The 24233-nt window shown below is 42.0% G+C and overlaps 1 protein-coding gene across 5 annotated transcripts in view; it reads right to left on the bottom strand.

Annotated features, from left to right (window-relative positions):
- The window catches only part of SULF1 (sulfatase 1), a 175609-nt gene that overhangs the window by 147076 nt on the left and 4300 nt on the right, over positions 1-24233 (bottom strand). For all 5 annotated transcript variants that reach the window (XM_048840903.2, XM_048840899.2, XM_048840901.2 and 2 more), the window contains one exon: positions 707-765. The gene's annotated coding sequence lies outside the window, so the exon portion shown is untranslated. The remainder of the gene's footprint in view (positions 1-706; positions 766-24233) is intronic.

Raw genomic sequence — 24233 nt, forward strand, 5'->3', positions numbered from 1 at the left:
GCAGTCTGTCTAGCTCTCATTAGTGCTAACTAGTCCAAATTGTTTTTAGACATCTCAGATACAGCTACCAATTGCAGTTTTTTTTTAACTGTGTGCTATGTTGAAACTGGACTGATCCTTTACACCAGAGCTAAATTCATCATCTTTCTTCTTCCCGTGGTAAGCAACAATAAATATCTACTTTCCCTTTGAGGACTACCGAAAGGTCCAGAATATCCTCATTAGGAAAGCTGTGGTTAACTGCATAGATCATAGCACTGTGAATAATACATCCATGTGGGAACATTACTTCATGTGCAGTTAGTTACATGAGACCAGAAAACCTAGGAACAAGAAGCCAAACTCCCAATGGAAATTGGGGAGTTTCCAATTTTCAATGCAAAGGGGAAAAAATCTGAGAAAATTTGAAATCAGGTGTCTTGAAGCACGTACAGCTGTAATATAGTGCCATGAAATGAAATGGAGCCTGAGCTTCTCTAATGCAGAACAGTCAGCACAGTGGCACATACAGAGCTTGGCTGATGACTCATCATGTCAGCTAATCAAAAAGGATCATGAATTTTAAAGTGCTGGCTTTTATGTAGCCAAGATTGTGAAGGTCGGGATAAATTTGAATGAGAAGTTGCCAGTATTTGGAAACTTAAATTACTTTATAGTTGTTTTGCTAAAAACAAACGCTTGGAAAACTGCATTTTTGAAATCTTACCTTATGAAAGAAAGAAATATGGTCATTTTTTCACTCTTCCACAGCTCAGTCTTTTCTTACTGTAATAAATATTTGAAAAAACAAAAATATTAAAATATTCTAATCAATTAGTTAAAGGTCTTACAAGGAAAAAAAGATAGCATTAGGGCTAGTCTCTGTATTATTATTATTAGGAATGTATTCCAACATAGTAAGAATGTTGTGCCCAGTGAAGGATTTAACCCTGTACTATAGAAATCAATGGGAGTTTTGCTATTAATTTCAACGAGAAAAGGTTTCAGTCTTAAGTGCAAATGCATTGCCAACGTAGTTTGCTTAATTTACCAACAGGTCTCTGTTTTACACCCCAACTCCTTTCTTGGGAGGGATATGTTGATAGTACTCTGTGTCTGTAGGTGGAAGTGGCTTCCTAAATCTGTTAGTGCAGATGCAAAACAGAAACACAACAAGATTTCTTTAAATTCTAACCTTAAAGTTTGGGGCTAAGCCCTTTTTCCAGTAAAGAAAAAATAAATTGCATATGCTATTAAGTTTTCAAGTACGTAGTAGCTGTGAAAATCTGCAAAGGCTCCATCTTAAAAGACTAAAGTCCAGAATCTTGAAAGGGTAAGAGATATATATGACAAAAAGCATACAATTATAAAGTAATCAGAGGGAAAGATTTAAAAATGTTCAGATCTATTTCTGGATTATTTTTCTCAGGTGTCTAATATTTTTGTATTTTCTGCCTATAACCTTCTAATTTAAGTAAGAAAATGCTAATGTGATATTTAAGATAATCAGAGCAACATGGTAGATTTGTGATTTCTACTCATTAAACACATTCAAACATTTTGTTCCCCATTAAGGTTATACATAGGTATAGGCAGCCACTGAAGATTTTCTGTCTGCTTTTCCCTGTGAATACCCTTAATACTGTGCTCTCTTGATCTATCACGCTGGGCTAAGCATAGGTGAACTGGTTGGCTAAAATAAGGACTCACTCAGACCTCTGCCCAAAACTCAAACATAAAAGTGTGGTTACATCGCCTAACCACTTGTTCCTCATTGCTTTTGCATGTTCAATTGACAAAGGAGTTTACAATGACTGTACCTTGCTTTGATATTTTTATAGACCCTTTATTACCAACTCATTTGAAGAAAGATAGCCAAACTATTGAGTTTTCATTCTGTATCATTAAAATGCAAAAGGGACATTTAAAACTAGATGGGACAAAGCAACAATAAATGCACAGAAAGGAGCAATCCTTCACTGATAGGGGAGCTGCCTAGCCAATGTGCTGGGTAATTTTCATCTCTAATTTCTATCTGAGGAGAAATCCTCAAGGGACATAAAGCCAATTTAGCCACCTCATGCCCTAATGCAGGTGGAGGGATGTATGGGTTGGGGCCAGGGCACACTATGCACTCTGTTGACCCTGATCAGTACAATGGTCCCTTGGGAGGCATCACAAAATAAAGCAGTCCTTAGGTTGATCTAGCATCTACCTGCAGCTGGTTCAGTGCCTACCCAAAAACAGAATCAGGGGAGGAAGAAAGGTGTCTTTCAGCTACCTCATCAGAGTTGCACCAAGTTCAATTCCCATTTAATGGACGGAGAAATGAGGCATAGATAGGTTGAACGATTTGCACATGGTCACCCAACGTTAAAGACAGAGCTCTGAAGATAAACTGAATTGTTGGTCTCTAATCCCTGGTCAGTGGAACATGCTATTTCCCACATAGCTTGATTTATCACATTTTATGTAGCGTTACAAGCAATTTTTCCTCAACAAAAACTGTGGTGTAGCGAAAGGTCAGATTGAAACAGGTCAAGGCTGGTGCCATTCTACTGAGTGTGTTACCCAGTCACAATCTGAAGTATGTGCAAAGGATCAGCCAGTATATGCAAAGAGACAGAAAGTCACAACATGAGAGAACTGGGAAGGTTGTACAAGTGTTATTCCCCCAATTTTGAAAAATAAATAAGGGCTGCCTATATTTTGAGAGAGTCACTTGTTGTAGTTACACTCCTAGTGGATGGCCACCTTAAGGGCCAGATTTTTCCTCAGCAACATAAGTGCAAATCCCCTTGAAATCAAGAGGAGTTGCACGAGTACCAGAAAATTGATTTTGGCTTCAAACTTGCTATTAAAGGAGTATTTTTTTCTATTATTGTTGTTGTTACGGGAAACAAATTGGAAGAAGTACATTGGGAAGGAAATTGCTTCACAAAGGCCAGGAATGTAAACACAAAGAAAATAATGAAAAGTTGGTCATGAAAAAAGAGCAGTTAGAAAAGTGGATAATGCAGAGAGAGGATAGCTAAAAAGCTGCCCTCACATATCTTCCATGTTCACATTTTAAAAAGTTGACTGTACACATATGGCTGCAGGCACATTTCCTTCCCTACTTAGGTTTTCCATGATTTTCCTGGAGAGGGATTAATTATTTCTTATCTTCTGTCCTGATTACCACTCTATCCCATATGCTGACTAATGCTACACAGATGAATAAAAAAGGCGAAGCCAAAAAGCAGCAACAGCAACACGGGAGTAGTGAAACATTGACATTGCAGACACTTCTGCAAACAGAAAATAAAAACAGTGATCTCGTGTGGAAAAGAGATAGTAAAAGAACCATATACACATGAGAATTTAGGGCCTAGGCTAATGCCCACTGAAGTCAATTAGAATCTTTCCATTGACTTCAGTGGGCATTAGACTGAGCTCTTAGAGAGTTTCCATAAATCTGTTTTCTGCCTCCACATGTACATTATAGTACAGTAACTGCCAACAGAGAACAAAGGGGTTGATCAAGATATAACATGAGAAGAGCTAGTGATTCCACACTGCAGGTGTTTTGTGAAATTTGTTCTCTGATTTCCTTTAGGAGCTGCTACCACTGCTGGGCTTCACTTTGCTTCTTCAGTTTCTGTTCCCTGCTTCACTCTTTAGTTCTTGTATACAATACAGGAAATCTGGTTACAAACAATGCTCCAGTGCAGACAGGAATTTAAAAAGTATTGCACACAACATATGGGAATGCAGGGCCTAAACAGTATTTGTAGGCTAGCTGGGCCTTAAGCAGCTGTCACATATTCGATTGGGGATGAGTAGGTATTTAGCAGCTGCTGGCTCCTCTGTTGCTGCTTTAGCGTATAGCCCTTGCTGCACCATATAAACAAACAGTAAGACATGGGATGGTATGTTATGTGCTGGGATATCACCACACCTGGGACAGACTGTGATTCTGAATCCTCTTAATCATTCAAGAAGTAGCAATATCCTACCGTGATCTATAAGGGGTTGTAATGATCTTATCTGATCTCACATAAGAACTATAGTTGAGAAACTTCTTAGGAAAACCCAGGTTGCTCTGGGAGATATTGTTGGTGAGTCATTAGAGGGGCAGTTGTTTCATCTCTGAATCAGTGCTGAATTTATGTGCTCAGCACGATCCCGGAAGTGAAGTCTTTCACATGGGATGAAAATCCAAGACCTGTGTTTTCCTTACAGATTTAACTGGAAGTTATTCCTCATTACTTCCTACAAACAGTTCTGCTGATGGAGCATGCTGGTCCAACAGCTTCATATTCCACCCCAGAGTTGTTTCACTGGAGTGAAACAGCTCTTGTGTATACAGTTGTGTAAAGTGCTAGGATATTTTTTTTTTTTGGTGTTAAAGATTCTATAAATATAACTTCTTATTGCAAATACAACATGATCAATTACATGGAAAGTAGTAAGTTTAGTAGTAAACTTTGCAAATACCAGCGACGGGAGAGGTGAGTCCAACGCCAGTGTTTTTTGCTAGACGACTTTTAGGACTGATCCTGGGAGGTGCTGAGCACCACAAGTTTCACGGGAGTTGCAGGTGCTCAGTTCTTCTAAGGCCTTGTCACCACTAGTCTCTTCCACCTCTAACATTTCTCAATTGGTGCAGCTCCAGTGGTGATAATGTTGGGAGTTCTAGCGTAGACAAGACTTTGATGGCTACTGGCATTGTCACAATGTCATTTAACCCCATTCAGAACCAGTCCAGATGACTAGGTGGAAAAATGTTATCAAATGCCAACATCTTATGGACATTAGTGCCCTCACCATTGCTACTGCTTATGGAGCAGCACTGGTGAAAGTAATAGTGGAAAATTTCACCAAAAAAGACTAGTGCAGGCAAGGCCAATAGATCAGACCTACAAATCAATCAGAACTTTATTTCTAGTTGTAAAATAATAAAGAGCGACAGTGATTAAAATTGACGTGTTATGCTTCATGGGCTTTCCAGAACTCTCAGAACTCAGAGGAAAAGGATCAGTAGCATATTATCTAGTTGACTCACTTGTCATGCTTGTAAAGATTCCTTATTAGAAAAACTGTAAAAATTAAGTCAGCTCCTTCAACAGTATGTTCAGCAGTGGGAATAGAATTACAGCACCAATCTAATAAAGTGTCAGCTCATTTTTATTCACGGGGAAATAAATGCATGTTAAAATCTGTTAATAAGTGTCATTCTCAGGAAGGATGTGAAGCTGTTTAGTCTTAGCAACAACAAGCAAATTCCTGCATTCCTTACTCAGGTAAAACTCATCAACTTCAGGCAAAGTGTCCATTAACTCTACTGGGAGCTTTTCCTGAGTAAAGAATGCAGGATATGACATTATGTGATCAGCACTTCAATTTCATATTGTTTAGAAAGGAAGTATTCTGACAGAAGAATATCACCGAAACAAAAAATATCATATTTTTTCTAGATCAAAAACCTTTGATCACTGCATTCTCCCTCATGATTTTGTGTATCTGACTGAAAAACTGCTATATCATTTGACCTGGAGGATCTGGATCCTCCACTTGGAAGACTTTGATAGCCTGACACATCAATATAGTGTTGAATCGTACAAATGCATAGGCACAAGGCTTCAAGTTTGCTTCCAATTGTTTTGCTAGCTACTGACAAAACCAGAAACTGCTGTTCTGTTTGCAAAGCCCAAATTCTGCTTTCTGTTACAACAGTGTAAATCTGGAGTAACTAAAAAAAGTTAGTCCAGTTTTGCTCTGGTATAAGTGAGAGCAGAATGTAAGTGGTAGGCAAGAGGAATAGGACACACCCTCAAAAGCCAACTCAGTTCATCTGATCAGCCAGCCCCTTTATTATTCAACTTCCATTTTTACCAAATTACACCTTTACTAAGGGCCGGATTCTGAAACCTTACCCAGACTCAGTGGAACTTTGCTTTATAAGTCCCTCATCACCATTCCAATGAAATTAATCACAGGGTAAGGGACTACTCAGTGATCATATGGGTGGCAGAACCTGACAGAAATTTATTTTCTGATTCATGCTCATTTATACCAATGTGCCTACTCAGTCTATAAAGCATTCTTAAATGCATTTCTTTTATGCAAATGTGGGGGAAGGAAACAAACAATTTGAATGTAAAAATATATTTATCTCAGTTTGGGGTGGGGAAGGTTGGGTCCTGACTAAAAAATATGGAAAAGAAAATAGTTTTGAAGTCAACTCAAGATAAATGAGGGGAGAACAGGAAATTCTTTAGATGTGACTTGATGGAGGTTAATAAGCCCCCAAGTATGTGTGTGCTTTCTCAGCTGATAAAATATCAGCATCTCTATCTGCCTCACTGTTCTGGAAGATATGTTTTTTCAGCAGCCAAGTAAGGTTTGTTGTTTAGTGAAAGACAGTAACTAGAGGAAATGATACTTTAGAAAGGAAAAGAAGAGGTTTAATAATGCAGGGTTTCCTAAGTCTCAGCATATACTTAAAACAAGAAAGCCATTGTGGTTTGCAACCTGCCTGTTCTGAATTCCCCACCTTCCCTCGCAACATAAAGATTTAATTCACAGTAGCATAAAAATCAGTGCATCAAAAAAGCATTATAAACAGAAAGACAGTCTAGCAGCAATTTAAAACATTTGAGAGGCAAAGGAAACTACTGACTCGGAAGTTTGCCTCTCTGTTTTAAAAGTAAGCACATTTTGTGCTTGAACTAAAAAGGTTAATTATAAATAATGAGAAGGCTATTTCACAACATTATTAGAATGTCACTATCTTTTTATGTTAATTAATGGAAATGGGTAAATATCCCATATGCAACGTTGTTGTAGTCATGTTAGTCCCAGGACATTAGAGACACAAGGTGAGTGAGGTAATACCTTTTATTGGACCAACTTCTGTTGGTGAGAGAGACAAGCTTTCAGCCTGAGGAAGAGCTCTGTGTAAGCTCAAAAGCTTCCCTCTCTCACCAGCTGAAGTTGGTCCAATAAAAGATATTACCTCACCCTCTTAAATATCCCATAGACACATCAGAGAGCTCTGCCTTCTATTAAGAGTTTACAGTACCATTAAGTCAGAACTGCTAGAAGGAGTTTCATCATATTTACAATAGTTATTTTCCATGGGCTGAAATGTGACCAAATGGCAGCATGAATGTGAATGGAAAAGATACTTCTCCCATGACATTCTTTCTCAGTGCTTTGGAAAATCTTATTGGGTGGTTTCAGACTCAAGATGTGAAAAAATAAAGGAAAATCTACAAGGAGTTATTTCTGAAATTGAAAACATACTTTAAACTGATTTTCCTATGCATTTATTTTGTTTAGATTAATTAAGACCTCTGCTTTATGTTAGCCCAAAAATAGTTAACATTTGTAACATATTTACTGAGGTTTAAACAGTTATGTAATGGCTTTGTATCTATTACAAAGCAAATCTGTTTTAATAATCAACTGAAATTTTGTTTTTAACATACAATAAGTGGTTATGAGTCTAATGAGATACACATTTAGGAGCATTATGATGTTCCCCAGTAAAAAACTGATTTTCTTCTAGCTTTACTAAAATTTACTTACCAATGTTTATAAATCTGGATTAGCTATGTTCCATAATTTGTCCCAACATTGCCACATTTCGTCAGCGTCTCTCATAACTACGTACGAACTACGTAGTGAGGAATCAAATGAAGGTTTGGCTTATAATCAGAAGAGAAGAAATCCCAAACTAAAATAATTCCAAAAAGCTAAAACTAGTACAAATTTTCCCAACTCTGGGCACATAAATATTTAAGGATTGTTGTTGTTGTTCTGGTCGTGAATGTGCACTTCACTTTTTACTACATAATGGTAAAATGACTTCATTCACTAACATTCAACTTTTCCACATCCTGCCCATCTGCAGGCAGCAAAGTCTGGACTACCCTGCGGAGTGGGAAGCAAGAGTTATATTAGCCCACCGACATGAAGTTACTTAATATTTCAAGATTCTTTCTTTTTTACAACCCATGCTTTTCTGCTCTCTTTATTCTAACCTTTAGTTGATGCACTGCAAAGTCTTCCTCTGGTCTGCAGGCTGTAACACTGTTAACAGCTCCCGTCCCTTGAAATTTTGTTGGTGGTGGTTAGCCCCACCAAGATGCCAGAAAACACACACACAATATCTCTGGCTAAAATCTTGTTCTTCTGGCACATGATATATGACTTGGTGGAACATGTATGCTCATCATATACTTTCACATTGTATCTAAACTACCATTGTCAAAATTCTAGAGCCTGGTCTCCCACACTCAATATAAATTATTTGAAAATACGCCTATTCTACTTTGTCTCCCATTTTATCCCAGCCCTTTCAGGATAATTTGAGACCCCTGCCACCCAACTGGCAATGATTTCTAGAAACAAATAAAATAGAATAAGTCACAAAAAACCTGACATACTGAGATAGATCAGCCTCTCTCTCAAAGGTATTTCTATGGCCCCCATCACCATAATATCTGAGCGCCTCACAATCTTACATGTATTTACACTCAATAGCCCTGTGAAGTACGGAACTGAGGAACAGGAAGACTAAGTGACTTGCCCGTGGTCACAGAGTGAGTCTGTGGCACAGCAGGGAATTAGCACTTGGTCCCTCACTGCTAGTACCCTAATCACTAGGCTAGAAGATGGAGGAATTTAGCTAAACTGATGCAACTTAATTTAAAATTGATCTAGTTAAAGCAGTGCAAATCCCTAGCGTAGATGCACCTAAACTGGCTTAACCCTCACTTAAAATCAGTTCTAGCTTGCCTCAGTAAGTCACTGAATTTAGCTAAACCTATTTAAGTAAGTGTTAAGCCAGTGTAAGTGATTTAGGGGGTCTGCATTGGTTTACAGTGATTTTAAGTCTTTTCAGCATACATAAGGTCAGCCTCAGAAATAGTGACAGCTGAAGAAAAAGCAGCTATAGTTACAGTAAAAGTGAACTGCACAGCAAGCAGCTAAGCAAACTGTGTTGGCCACTATTATTCATGTATTAGATGCCAGCGAGAAGACATGAAAAGATGGGAAATGAGTGAATAAGAAGCTATGCAGTAAATTAAGAACAGATAAATACAGTGTTGGGAACCACTGAATTAAGGACGTACTTCCTGGCCAGTCAATTCAGTGGAAAGGTCAAAAACAACGTGAGAGTGATTGCTTTTTTCCAGGATTAAAGCTTATATCATGCAGTTAGTATGAGTGTTTGAAATTTTGAAATAAATATCACAAACAAACCAATCCTAGAAGATCTGTGCAATTCTCCTTCTCTCCACAACCTGTCACTTTTTATTACTCAGGGAAATGAAGCTCAGATGTGGAATCTGGTTTTCAATGAAGACTGTTTTTTACCCAATATTCTAAATGGGGTGAATAATGCACAAGGAGGTCAAATCAATTGCACAAGGTCACAGAGAAATCAGCAGTTTATCTCAGATTAAAACCCAGGATGCTCCTGGCTCTCATTCTCTTTAACCTCTTGGGTCTCAAGCAATCATTCTCTCTCCCGAACACAGTGATTCCCATATTTGCCTTGAAATAAAGAGAAAGGAGAACTTAAAAACTGTGTTTTCTAAGACAACACCAGCTGCTGGTAGAATTAGTATGTTCCTAAGAAAAGCTTAGCAGAGAATAAATTGACAAACAGCTGATGCCATTCATAAAGTTTTTAATTTCAGCCAACCAGGAGCTTTTTGGGGAAAAGCAGAATAGATGTGAGCTGACTCAACCAGGTGAAAATCAGCAGACTGACTCACTGGAAAAATCAAATTACCTAGACTAATTATTAAATTAGTGGGTAAAAAATTCTTAAAAGGAGCTATATACCAAATTAATAAATCCAAGCTATACTGGTTAACCCTTTAGTCAGAGGTAGAGGGAAGGTAATTAAAAGGCAGCTAAAAATAACCTTCTTCAATATAAATGCTAGTAACGTATATTCATGTATACATTCATTACATAATTTAAAATTAAGGATACTAGAACAATAAAGGCATAGAAGAAGCAACTTTTCCAAGGATTAAAATACCATGACACAGAGTTTGCCGAAGGAACAGGCACCATGCAATAGGGGGAAAGAGAAACACTGCCGATATCAATGATGGGTGATAATCAATGTGCAGAAACGAATGCTATAACATGAAGAGCCGTGTGAAGTTCTGCGATAATGTATAGCATCAGAGGTTTACTTTGAATTTCAGTTCTAAATGACCCTGAAAATGTCTAACCATGGTTGAGGTTAATTTGAAATTCACCCCAGGCAATTCAAGGGTCACAAAACTCAGCTAAAGGAGTCTCAAAAACTTTTGGTGGACTTGACTCAAATTTTAGGTTTGTAACAAAACCCCAAGCCCAGATAAATCTCACTTGGCTTTGGCTTCCATGGTTACAAACATTTTGGATAGTTTTGTATTCAGGCGGAAAGCAAAGAAGCAGTTTGAAAAAGAAGGACAACAAAGGTGGTTGCTAGCAGGTGAGTGCTGCTGGAGACCTACAGGGCAGGTAGAGGAAGTCAGTCATGACTCATGAACTAATTTTACAGAAATACTTGGCCTGGAGCTTCACATTTAGGAGAATTAACTATTTAGCGGTAGATTAGGAAAGATTATGCAAGATTAGAAAGAAAGTGACAAACGTCTAGATATACAGCAGGGTCGTTTTCATATATTGTTCTATAAGTATCCAGCATAAATCTAGGAAGGATGTCAAGCATAACTTTATTTGAAGCACAATAGCTTTAACTGAAAATTGGGAGTATCTAGTGCTACCTCTTTATAACAGAGGAAGCAACTTTCTTAAAAAATAATCTGTGTTAACGTAATGTTTCTACAAAGAGCCTGATTGACAGGCCAGGAAACTGAAGTCTTCTCTTACAGAACGTGTACAGCATAGGCAGCAGCAGAGTGCTTCTCCCCAAACTTCTCCCCACTATTTTACAAGTGTCTCAATCTTCATCCACAGGGGTAAAAGGCTAACCTCAGCCTCTCTAATGAGATTTTTAACAAAGGGTGCCAGTTAGTGTTAATTGTGTTACTGTGGTTTGTGATGAGAGAAAGAGGAGGTGGCTAATAAAAATAAGAACTAACCCAAAATGAAATAAAAGGAGGACTTGTGGCACCTTAGAGACTAACACATTTATTTGAGCATAAGCTTTCATGAGCTACAGCTCACTTCATCGGATGCATTCAGTGGAAATGCAATTTCCACTGAATGCATCCGATGAAGTGAGCTGTAGCTCACAAAAGCTTATGCTCAAATAAATGTGTTAGTCTCTAAGGCGCCACAAGTACTCCTTTTCTTTTTGCGAATACAGACTAACATGGCTGCTACTCTGAAACCAAAATGAAATGTGAGGTTAAGAAATGGTTGGTTATTTCCTGCTGCTGCACACTCACCTCGTCCCATTGCTTCTGGGCTTATCTCATAGTGGCATTCCAAAACATATAGTTGTGTGTGGCATTGCAAACGAAGGTTCCTCAGAGTGCAAAATTAAGGGTATACTACCCTAATGGCAGAGCGGGCAAGAGGGAGAGTTATATGTGGACCTGTTTCCCTGAAGAGTGTTGCAGTTGAGGACAGAGCAAGGAGTCTCCCCCTCAAAGAGTGTTGTAATTAGGGGTGCAAATCTTTCTCTCTACAGATTTCTCCAATGTGGAGCTCTTCCAGGTGCTCCTTGAAGGCAGCTGCTGTAGCCAAGGAAAGATGGAAACATCCACTGTTACGATACCAGTGTGCTCCACTCTATATGTGAACAATTAGTAGATACGGCGCCAGTAGATGATGCTCAAAAATATGTAGCATAGTTCCTGGGTTTTGTAGGATCAATACAATTAGTTGTTCACTGCAAATATGCAGATCTTCACATCAGCTCTTAATACCCTCAACACAGGATCAGAGGAAAGCAGAGGCTGGGAAGTAGGCAGTAGATTCAGGTAAACACATGTTTTGTTTCTGAGATTTACTCATCAATGGTTACTATGGCTCTACAGTAGGATGAAATGGCCCAGAGGAGAAAGGCTCTGTATCCCATTACCAGTCCCTCAAACCATTCTGTCCCCTAGAGAGAGCCAATGTAACTGTTTTGATTTAAGGAAAGATGACTGCCATATCTGGAAAAATGAAAATGGATGATGGAAAATATTCTATTTTAAACTGGGGAAGCTGAAGTTGCAATATTTCCCACTTAACCTCAATCAACAAAAAAGGACAACAGAGGCCAAAGTGGTTAAGCAGAGAATAGAACTATACAGAAACATCCCTGAAACTAGCTAAATTCACATTTTTGCTTACATTCATTAGAAATCATTTGAAGCTTCTTTCCAACACCAGAAAACAGTGACAAAGTCCTACATTAGGAGAGCCACAGGGTAAAAATCTTAGAGGAGGACAGGTTTCAGAGTAACAGCTGTGTTAGTCTGTATCCGCAAAAAAACCAGGAGTATTTGTGGCACCTTAGAGACTAACGAATTTATTAGAGCATAAGCTTTTATGGGCTACAGCCCACTTCATCAGATGCATTCAATAGAATATATAGTAAGGAGATATATATACATACATACAGAGAAGGTGGAATTTGCCACACAAATTGTCAGAGGCTAATTAATTAAGAGGAGAAAAAAAACTTGTGTACTGATAATCAAGATGGCCCATTTAGACAGTTAACATACTGCATACAGCAGGAGAGAGGGAGAGAGATGGGGAACTGGTGCCTCCCGGGCTTTTCTAATTTTATCAATTCCTGGTGTGCTAGCGGCATCCCAACATGTCCTTCCATCCCATCTTTCCAAGTGCATGATAGGCTGCACAGTCCCCTGAAATTACATGGTTTCAGCCTCAAAAGATTTTAGTTTTATATGAAACTCCAAAAAGAGAAGCAAGTTTTCTTCCACCTCTCATAAAAAGGCAACCAAAAGTAAAAGTAGGCTTTAAGGTTTGAGAAACCTGTCCCTCCACACTAACCACTAACTTGGCGAAACTTAGCATTTTCACTTTTGCAGTGCCACCTCTCCATGCCCACGAGAGACACCCGAATGTAGAGATGGGCCAATCAAATAATCCATTTTGCTAAATGGCATGATTATTAGTGTCATTTGTCAGGAGATAGCAGCAGAGCCTGAGCTAATTCACTTGTGGCTGGTCTAGGTGAGAGGTACAGGAGAAGCACTGATCACCAGTGACCTGAGACACTGATAGATGGAGATAATTTATTTTCTTCCCAAGCTTGCAGTGGAAGGGATAGAGGCAAACACACCCCTTTGTTGGAAGGGGAAGAGTAAAGCCTACTCTTCAGGTGACTCCAGTGCACCCACCCAAGTTCCTCCATTCCTCTAAGGGAAAATAGTAAACAACCACTTCCCACACAGCTGTATCAGAGGGAAGACCCCCACAACACCAGTTTCCCAGGTGAATGTGCAACAGGTGAAGACTTCAGCATGCTCTGGAACTTTCTGCCTTCCCAGCCTAGATGCCCCTTTCCCTGGTATTCCTAGAGCTGTCTTTTGGGAGACATTTTTCTGCACACACCTACTCTGGCTGCGGCTGTTCTCTTCTCCTGCATCCTGCTGCAATAAGTCTGAAAACAGTCTTCCTCCCAGCCCTTTAACTGTAGGACTGAGAGATCCCCAGAATTAATCTGACCATTAGATGCAAGATGAGTGAGTGGGCTAGCCACTTATTTCCTGAAGATACTGAAAATCAGGGAAGTGGAAACGATACTCTGTCCTTGAAAGTCAGGAAAGAAACTGGATCTTTCATGAGATGGGATCATATGGTAAGGGGGCTGGAGGGAGGTGGGATCAGACTGATATTTAAGCTAGATGATATTCAGAACTAGATGTCTAAATACCATCTAACAGCAGGGCCAACAAGCTAAGCATGTAACCAAATATGCTTCACTCCATCCAAGTAACCATCAATACTAGGGCAAAGCCCAGTTTGTATTTAAAAAAAATTCTTCCTGGAAGAGTCTTGTGTTTCTTAGGTTGTTCTGCCCGCTACAATTCATATTCCTACTTTGCCAGCTCTAGCAGTTCCTTATCTATCCGTCCACGTTTGTTTATGGTGCCCAGCACCATGGTGTAGAGCACAAGTTGCAGAGAAAGCTGTGATATATATACTGTTGTATATAAATGCTTTCCTCTTTCCATCAGCATAGGGATTGACTCATCTTTGGCAGTAGCAACATTCCAGCTGTCAGGGGTTTGGTTCAGAATTGTGTGTTGTAATGCACTAAAGTTTCCAGTATCTACTGCAGCAGCTTCAACAGCTGTGTGCGATCTGCACTAAGTATTTAGTTAACAGTTTTGTTTATTGAGTCTACTCTAAAACAGAACAGGTGAAAAATCAAAAGTGTGCTAGTTTCATTTGAGAGTATAATTGCAGATCTCACTCTCCCCATGCAGAAGGGTGAGGGGAGGGGTCAAATGCCTTCACAACAGCACTCCCGCTATCCCTACATCAACTCCATGAATCCATTGATGCATGCACAGGGAGTGATGGGGCAGAGGTAGGAAGAATGCACATAGTCCCCTCCATCCCTCTACCCCATGCCCTGTGGCAGTCAGGGAAAACAGTTAATCCTACATGCTTAAGTGCAGGGGAGAGAGACACTATCAGAGAACAGAGCCACGGGGGCTCAGCACCTCCATATGGATGACCCTGTGCCCCCAAGGATTCCAGGGGATTCAGAGGGTTTGAAGGCCACAACCTCTCTTTCTCTCGTGAGGCAGATGGAGGAATCCCTGGTGCATCAAATGAAAGGATGCAGGAGAAGGTTTCCAAAAAGGAACCTCACAGAGTTCCCGAGCAGCAATGCAGCTTTAAATATAGCACAAAATTATAATCTGCTCCACTAGATTCTGTTTACACTGCAAGATAGAACTCTCTAAAATGTATTGAGGGACAACCACATTGTAAGTATTTCATGTTGCTGTGGCGCAGACAAGCTCTACATTCAAAATGCAGGTAGAGATTTGTTTATACGAAGAGAAGGAATTGAAGGACACAATGGGAATGCAAGATGGTAAACTGGAGGAAAACTTAAAAGGCACACTTACTTGTTTTTGTGGCTTTTGGGGAGTTTTTTTGGTTTGATTTTATTATGTCTCCTGCACATGCTCCTGAATGAAGCTACTTGTTATTTGTTTGTGGAGTCTGGTGTCCACAGAACACATATTCTGACTTTTCTCTTCCACCTCCCTTTACTTTCCCCTCTCCCACTGCAGGCACACTCCCAAGGAGCCTCTCTGTACCAGTGAGACAGGGATCAAGACTCTTCAGTATCACTATGAACTGGAATCTGAATTCACACAGCAACAGAGTAGAGGAAGCCTTAGCCTATGAGTCTGCATGCCAGCTATAGGCTCAAAGTTACAGTGAGATAAGAATGTTGACTTTCTACTGATACTAAGATAAAAGGAACTAGCATAATGCCTGGCAGATAAACAGAATTTGAGTTTACTTCAGAACATTTTTATTGCTCTAGCTATGGTAATCCACTCCCTCTAATCCCTCATTCTGGTGACCAAGCAGATATTGATACAATCTCAGTTAATACACTGACTCCAAATGTAAACAAGATCATAGGAATCCAGAGTATATTTTCTTATCTATTATGTTAGATATAGATTAAAGAATTAATATATTAGAGCTAATCTATTCTCTTTAATAGAAATAATGGAGAATGACAACAATTAAGGAAAGTTTCTGATAAAATGGAATTCAATGATTGATTTAATATTTAATATTTTTTTAAAAAAAACCCATCAACACTCTAGGATTACTTTGAAATCTAACATCTTTGCGTTATGCAGTCCTTGGGAAAACTGAAAGTGAAGAGGCATTCTGTACTTATTATTTATTGTATGTTCAATTTATTATGGCACTGCTGTTCTCTAATTTTGGACTGGCATGCCTCCCACGCAGCCAAATTAGTGGGAGGCAATCCTCAAAAGGTTTAGAACAGCTAAATCATGAAACATATGATATTGAACCTTTCAGCATCTTTTTTCTCCATCTTCCATTCTCCTTCTCCTTCCCCCAAGTCAGATATTCCCCTCCCCCCATGATTTCTTCCTTCTCCTAACCCCAGCAACTCCCTATATGTGACTTGCAAGATCTTTGATCCCTTTATATTTCTCCTCCATTCCCATGCCCCCCCAACCCAGTAAGCACCAGTGCTTAATTTGTAATGAAAAAGGGGCTGAGGCTCAAGCAATTTTTTTTTACATTCACAACTGATGCAGCAAGCCCAGAGGTGCTGGGGCTATGAACTGCCAAGTCTTGAGGTGCCGGGACTCAGCCTTGTCAAGCCCTGGCACAAATTAAGCACAGGTAAGCACTGTATCTTTGGTGATAGTCTATCAGGTGGCAGCAGTGGGTGTTGCAGACATACTTTGTTGTAATACAGTCAAATAATTTAGAATAAATGAAGTAGGCCCTAGATACTCCAATTATTATCGGCCATCACAAACCCCTGTAGAGTCCCTTTGACTTGGATGAAGCTCCTAACATGTGCACTGGTCTGAACTAGTAGATCCAGTTGCAGGCTCAGGGCTTTAATTTTGTAAACAACTAAGTCTTTTCATTGATAATTTGAAAGTAGGAAAAGTGACTTAATTCATCTCCAATTATTCTCTAAAACGGTTTAACCAGCTCTTCTCCTCATCTTTGAAATCCAGAGTCTCAGTAAATTCTATAAAAAGTTGAACGCTCATCCTGTGGAAGGTGAAGATGACAGATTCAAGCAACAGGGAAGAGCTATTTCAAAGCCATTTAGAGCAAGTTAATGCTCACCCCCATTTACTCATCATCCCTTGCTTGCAGGCTAACTTTAAAACCCAAAGGCCTCATTCATCTTCCTGTTACACTCAACCTTATGCTCAGCTGAAAGACATTATATTCTAATAATTAAAGGTGCTTTTGCAAAGCAGCAATTCAATGTATAGTTCTGCTTCTCTTTTCCTTCTTTGTAATAGTTTCTCTTCAGAGTTCATTTAAAAGTATAGAAGCGGTAAACAGACACTTCAATATTCTGAGTCACAATGGAGCAATTCTCTCCGTGAAACCAGATATTTTTTCTATGAAACTACACACATTTATCCCCTTAGTCATCATGTTTGTCCATGCTTGAGACTCCATCCTCATTACAAGGCTCTGTTGTTACACACAGCTCTACAGTGTGCTGGCTGTCCGTTGCAATAAAACATTAAAAAGCCTATAGTTTTATTAAGTAATGTTTCAGAAATGCCACAGAAATGCCACAATGAGAAAGGGCAAAAGTCATTTTTTAAAATATATTTGTAAATTGCGGATACAGTATTGCCAATCCCAAGCATTCACAAATGATGAGACTGGCTTAAAAGTGATAAGGCTTTTATTGCTTTTAAAATATATTTTGGGTTCTATTTACTTGCCTTCCAGTTTGTGAAACTTTAGGTTGCAGTACCTTCATTTTTTCGAGTTTTTCTCTGCAACCATGAGGGCTAGATTTTTTTTAAAATGAGCTCAGATTCTCATGTAACCTCTTGATCCCAATAGTTGGGGCTTTAAGAACAACACTAAATATCACAAGACCTGTATTAAAAGTGCAAGTACTGCAATTGGTAATACTACAGACATTTACGTTCATAGGCTCATTAACACTTTTTTCTCTTTTTCAATGAAAGTAACTGAAAGCAGTGCATGTGCTGTAATAATGATCAGCTTCAAACTTTGAAATTACAATATTGGAACATACCATTAGCCCATTTTTGTGGAGGTTCTTGAGGAAAGTAACCTTCCTAATCCCCTACATGCCCATTCTCCAGAACCAAGTACTCACCATTCATGTACCAAAGTGCTCCCATTCTTCTCCATGGGCAAGGCACCCCAGCTGAACTTCATCTTCCCATGATGCACTGCAGCCACACAACTGCTGTGTTTCACTGTGGTGCATCATGGGAAATGTAGTCCTACCAGGGAGTCCTTCCTATAGAGAACTGGAGTGTGAGGCACCAGAATGACAACTCTCATGAATCACCAGAATTGAAGTTTTTCAGTTTTCAGGTGTTCAGCTTTTCAATTAAAAAATTAAAATTTCTGTGGAAAATTGGATATTTCTAATAATTCCTCTGATATTTGGGTCCAAAAAGCAACTAGTCAACTAAATCCACAGTACAGCCCTGATTCTCATAGGGCTGACACAGCTCTATCTTGGAGCATGCAAACCTAGTTTTCAGGAAAATTATTGTGTCTCAATTTTTTAGTGTCACAACATGATAATGTAAAACAGGGAGATAGCAGCAAGATGTGTTTGGGGGTTCCACCAATATTATCTTTGCTAGGAGGCCTAAAATATTCACAAAAATAGACTTTGTAATGTAATTTGTAGTTATAGATAAATTTGTGCAATGCTCAGGGTTGGAAATATGCTAAGGCACATTTTTAGGAAAGTCATGGAAGTCTTAGTAAAAAGATCAACTGTTACAAAAATGCTTCACTGTAACCAAATGATTAGTGATGGTCAAGTCTGAAAAGGTTCAGAGCTTCAGCACTGTGACCGCAGCTACCCCTGTACTCACACCTTACTGCAATAATATTTATAAAAATATGCCTTGTAAGGTATCATATGAAAGCTAACAACATGCTGATTATTTATATTATAAAATGCACGTGTTAAGAATATATATGAAGTTATGAATTCCCTCGGTATGATGTTACTAAAACATGTTTAAGACCAGATAGCCAAACCTAGGTGAAAGGTGATAAACAGGTCTGTCCAAGCTATCTCAAGACACATATTAACAGTAAACAAAGCCATTGAGCTAAACTGGTGGGGGTTATTGTGATCCTGAACTGAGAGATAGAGAATTAACCAGGCTTCTGAACCCCAGAGAGACCCAGAAGTCTGAATCCCCAGGAGGCCTTCCTGATTTGTAAGACAAAGCCATCTCTTTGGGGATATACGTGTAAGTAGGGTTTGAATGAGTTCTCCCCTGACATCGAGTGATGAGCTGGTGGAAAAAACTTCAGGAACAGATTGTGTTTGCATAGCCACACATACTCTGCCTTGATGAACATGTAAGGGGACTGCTGCCCCCTTACTAACATTCAGGGGAGGTGCTTTGGTTGGCTAGCTCCCAGTACTAAAAGGGGAAGGGTCTATGGGAAATCAGGGCCCTGAGACTGACAGTCCCCAGGAACAATGGGGAGAGGCCAGTGCTTCAGGTCAGCCTGAATGACAGGGCAGGCAGGAGGGGAGGGATAGCTCAGTGGTTTGAGCATTGGCCTGCTAAACCCAGGGTTGTGAGTTCAATCCTTGAGGGGGCCATTTAGGGATCTGGGCCAAAAACTGGGGATTGGTCCTGCTTTGAGCAGGGGGTTGGACTAGATGATCTCCTGAGGTCCCTTCCAACCCTGATATTCTATGATTCTAATCAGGGAGTCAGGAGGCCAGGGAGGTCCCTTCCCCTGTGGGAGCTGGAATTGCCTGGGTCAGACAGAGTGGAGCCAAGCTAAGGAGAAAGCAGGGGGCCCAAGCTGAGCTGGGGAGCAGAGCTGTGCCAGATCCAGAGGGAGCAGACCCAGTGCTGGAGCAGAGCCCCAAAGCCAGAGGCACAGCCCAGAGAGAGCAGACTTGCCCTGGGAGAAGAGCTGCAGTGGCCAGAAAAGCAGCCCAGGAAGCAGGTCAGTGCTGTGAGCAGAGTCACAGAAGCAGCCTGCAGAGCAGACCTGTCCTGGGAGCAGAGCTGCAGCAACCAGAGCCAGGGGGGGCCAAAGAAGCAGCCCAGGGAGCTGGAGGCAGAGCAGCAGCAGTAGCAGCAGTGCTGAGACAGAGTGGTGAGCTGGGGCTGGAGCAGTCTGGAGCTGGGTGTGGTGAGCAGCTGGGGAGGTCGAGGGGGACCCTGGGCAGCAGGCCCAGCACAGGGAGATACCTCAGCCAAGAGGCTCTGCAGGTCAGGCTTGAATCGTAACCCCAACAGGGCAGGGGTGACACTGGGAAGAAGGGTCCTACCACTTAGAGCCTGAGAGCGTGTGGCCACCACCAGAGCAAGTGTCCAACCCACAGCATCCCTGCAGCATCGCCAGGGCTTGAGAAGAAGGCCTGGGACTTACAAGGAACAGACTGTGAACTGCCCTGACGTTCCAGAGACACTGTTTGTGATGTTCCCTGCCACAGAGCAGGGTGATGTGTTTCCTTTAACCTTTCCCATTTTTCCTTATTCTTTTAAAATTAATTGTTAATTAAATAACTTGCATTGCTTTAAATTGTGTGTAATAATCAGTGGGTCAGAGAAGTGCCCAGTGCAGAAAGAGTTCCCTGGAGTGGGAACACCCTAGCCCCTGTCCTAGGTGACCACAGCATGGTTGGGGGGTCAAGGCCCCCAGAAATCCTGGGCCCAACCTTGTCGGGGTTACGAGGACTCTGCCAGACAGGAGAGTGGAAGGGAAGTCCTCAAGGGCAGGGAGGCCTCTGGGTAAAGGAAGTGGAATCAAGGACTCAGATCCTTTTGCTAGCCCACTTCACCGGGGTAGGCAAAAGCCAGGAAAGTTCCCCACAATAGCGGGACTATTCCCCCGCTTACACGCAGAATGACAGAGCTGCTGTGCAAAAATGATCACTTTTGGTTGGTGTTGGGTTACAAATCATTGAATGCAGGGGTAATGAAATGTAGTTGTCATTATTGTATGAGTAAAGGGCAGCAAAACTTACTTAGCCTGTCCTGATTGAGAGGGTCACTCTCAACTGAACCTCACTCACTTAGCAGGGGGTAGGGATGCCAAATCCCAGTGATGATGAGGGGTGTGTGGACTCTGCTTAAAGAGTTCTTGACAACATTTGACCTTCCCCTCTCCAGTGCTTATAACAGAATTGATTAGACTCAGTTGAGAGTCATTATTTCTATTCAGGGATTACCAGATCTGAATCACTAATGATTAGGTCTACGCGCTATGCCTTAGATGCGGTGTAGGAACAATGGTGAGATGAAAGACAATGCAGAGGCTGTGGCAGTGAAGTTCCCTGCTACTCAGTGAAGTCACTAGGGATCTGAATTAAGCAGTAGAACCTCAGAACATGGGACTGAAGAAATGTCAGTGAGCAACCTGCAACAGCAATGTAAAGCAGCCGCAGCATGTGACCAGTGGCAGCGGAGGCGGCAGCAAACAGCCAGTAGAAGAGGTGCACAGCCACCACAGAGACATTGCTTGATGTCCCTGCTCACTTCTTGGGTGGCAGGTGAACCCCTGTGAACACACTTAAGAACTCCGGGGCTTTGCTAATCAAGGATAGCCAACTGCGAGTGAGATGCAGTGAAGGGTGTTAAAGGGACAGTCATTCTTTGGACTTTCCCCCACATGGTGGGAAACTGAGGCAAAAGACTTGCCCAATGCACTGTGGAGTTGCATTTGTTTATGGTCTCATGCCTTTGAATATGGTAGTGGTGTTTTCCCAAATTAACACTTGGCTCCCTTTCCCTTTTATTAAAAGTTCTTTATTGTTATACACAGACTCAGTGCTTGGGAGTGGGGAAGTGTTGTGTTTTAGAAGTGCCCAGGAGTAGTATTAGGTTTTTCCAGATTACTGGGTGGGAGATTGAGCTGGTTCTGTATGTATAGAGAACCCCTAGATATTGAAGCTGGCCCTTGTTGCTGTCAACGCCATTTGGCAAAAGGGTTACGTAAGAAACAGAGACTCCAATCTTTATCCTTCACCTTAGGAGACAAAGAAAACAAACAATTTGATCTCTGTGACGGATCCTGACCAGGCTAGCCAGTAAAGGCTAGAAAGGAGACTGGGGGTGAGAGAAACCATCTTAAACAAAAACTGTGTTTTGCTAGATTAAGTTTTAGACTTTTATATGTCTGTTTTCACTTTTGTTTTCTCATAGCCATCTCTACCTTTCTCTCTTTTACTTTTTATCCCTTAAACCATGCTCTTTTGCTAATCATTTTATTTTGATTTCATTACAAATCATCAGTACTGTGTAATTTCAGTAAAGTGTATGCTTCTGGAAAGCTGACAGGTTGGAATGTTTCATTGTCTCTGCAAAGGCAGCAAATGTAACACTTTCTTTATGAGGGTCCAGTGAGAGGGCCTGGTCCCTGCAGCAGCATGATGTGGGAGCGAATTTGGGATTGGCAGGATACTAAGGTCAGCCTGCAAAAAATAACCAGGTTGTGCAAAAGCCAGGGTGTGGCTTGTGGGCTACTGGCAGGCTGTTGGAATCAGAATTCTGGACCAAAGCTGAACAGCTATAAGACACCCAGTAGAGCGCTTTGTATCCGCAGATATACGCAGACCATTTTTGCGGATGCAGATACAAATTTTGTATTCACATAGGGCTCTGCGGCACACGCTCACCCGAACGTAGCGGCTGTCACCCAGCCTGTAGGTTTCAGCTCAGCTCTCTGTGAGTCACGCAGCAGCACGCTGCGCATTCGGGGAGTTGTAGTCCCCAACTTGCTCTGAGGGAGGAGGTAAACTACAACTCCCAGAAGGAAGTGAGCCAAGCACCATTTTGAAGGTGAGGCTGTTCTTTAAACGAGCAGGTGGCAGTGGCTGCATGCATTAGAGCTGCCACAACTGAATACAGGTGTTAGGGTTACCAATTTTCTTATTGCAGAAAACCGTACACCCTTGTCCCTCCCACTCCCCTGCCCCTAGGCTCACCCCTGCCCCATCTCTTCTCTGAGGCTCCGCCTGCTACTTACTCCATCCCCCCTCCCTCAGTTGCTTTTTCTTCCCCACCCTCTCTCACTCACTCATTTTCACTGGGCCAGGGCAGGCTGCGGGAGGGGGTGAGGGCTCTGGCTGGGGGTGTGGGCTCTGGGGTGGGGCTGGGGATGAGGGGTTTGGGGTGCAGGGCCAAGGGGTTTGGAGTGTGGGAGGGGGCTCTGGGCTGGGGCAGAGGGTTGGGGTGCAGGAGGGGTAAGGGCTCCGGTGTGGGGCCAGGGATGAGGGGTTGGGATGCAGGAGGGGGCTCCAGGCTGGGGCCAAGGGTGGGGGCAGGAGAGGTGAGGGCTCCGGCTGGGGGTGTGGGCTCTGGGGATGAGGGATTTGGGGTGCAGGAGGGCACTCTGAGGGGACAAGGGGTTCAAGGGGTGGTAGGGGGATCAGAACTGGGGTAGGGAGTTGGTGTGCGGAAGGGGGTGAGGGATGCAGGCTTCAGGCAGCACTTATCTCAGGCAGCTCCCAGAAGCAGTGGCATGCCCCCCCCCCACTGGCTCCTACGCAGAGGTGTAGCCAGGCGGCTCTGCACGCTGTCCTATCCGCAGGTGTCACCCCTGCAGCACCCATTGGATGTGGTTCCCGGCCAATGGGAGCTGTGGAGCCAGTGCTTGGGGCAGGGGCAGTGCACGTAGGAGCCAGAGTGGGCACACGCTGTTGCTTCCGGAAGCCACGTGGAACCAAGGCAGGCAGAGAACTTATCTTAGCCCCACTGTGCCGCCAACCGGGGTCACTTTTCACTGGCTGTTCTGGTCAAAAGCCAGATGCCTGGCAACCCCCGAATTGTAGCGGGGGAAAGCAGGTAGCAGGGCAGGAGGTCTCTAGGGAGAAGTGAGGCTGCACAATGGCTTGTGGAGTTTAGAGCCCTGCAAATCTGCAGACAATTTTTGCAGATCAGATGTGAATACACCTTTTTGTATCCACACAGGGCTCTAGTTACAAGGCAGATAGATAGTGACGGAACCCCTTACTTGCCGGGGTGAGCCTCAAAACACCACGTGTCAATAAGCACACAGAAGAATAAAGGGAACCCCGAGGGTTGTGGAAGTTTCCCCATCAGTGGCAAATTTTAAATCAAGATTGGATGTTTTGGGGATGTTCTATGTTATGAAGGAAGTCAGACTGGCTGATTGCTAGGTCGCTTCTGACTCCAGAATCTATGAAAGACCTATCCAAACTCCCTAAGGGCACGTCTACACTTATCTCCGGAGCAATGGATCCAGCAGGGGTCGATTTATCGTGTCTAATGAAGATTTATCATGTCTAGTGAAGACGCGATAAATTGACCGCCGAGCGCTCTCCTGTCAACTCCGGTACTCCACCGGAACGAGAAGTGTAGGCGGAGTCGATGGGGGAGCGGCAGCAGTCGACCTACCACAGTGAAGACACGGTGGTAAGTAGCTCTAAGTACATCAACTTCAGCTACGCTATTTTCATAGCTGAAGTTGCGTAACTTTAGACCGACTTAAGTTGCCCCACGCCCCGTGTAGAGCAGGCCTAAGCCTTGCCCACAAAGCTGTTTGAATGACCA

Source organism: Caretta caretta, chromosome 2 (assembly GCF_965140235.1).
Source record: "Caretta caretta isolate rCarCar2 chromosome 2, rCarCar1.hap1, whole genome shotgun sequence".
In the NCBI taxonomy this organism is placed as follows: Eukaryota; Metazoa; Chordata; order Testudines; family Cheloniidae; genus Caretta; species Caretta caretta.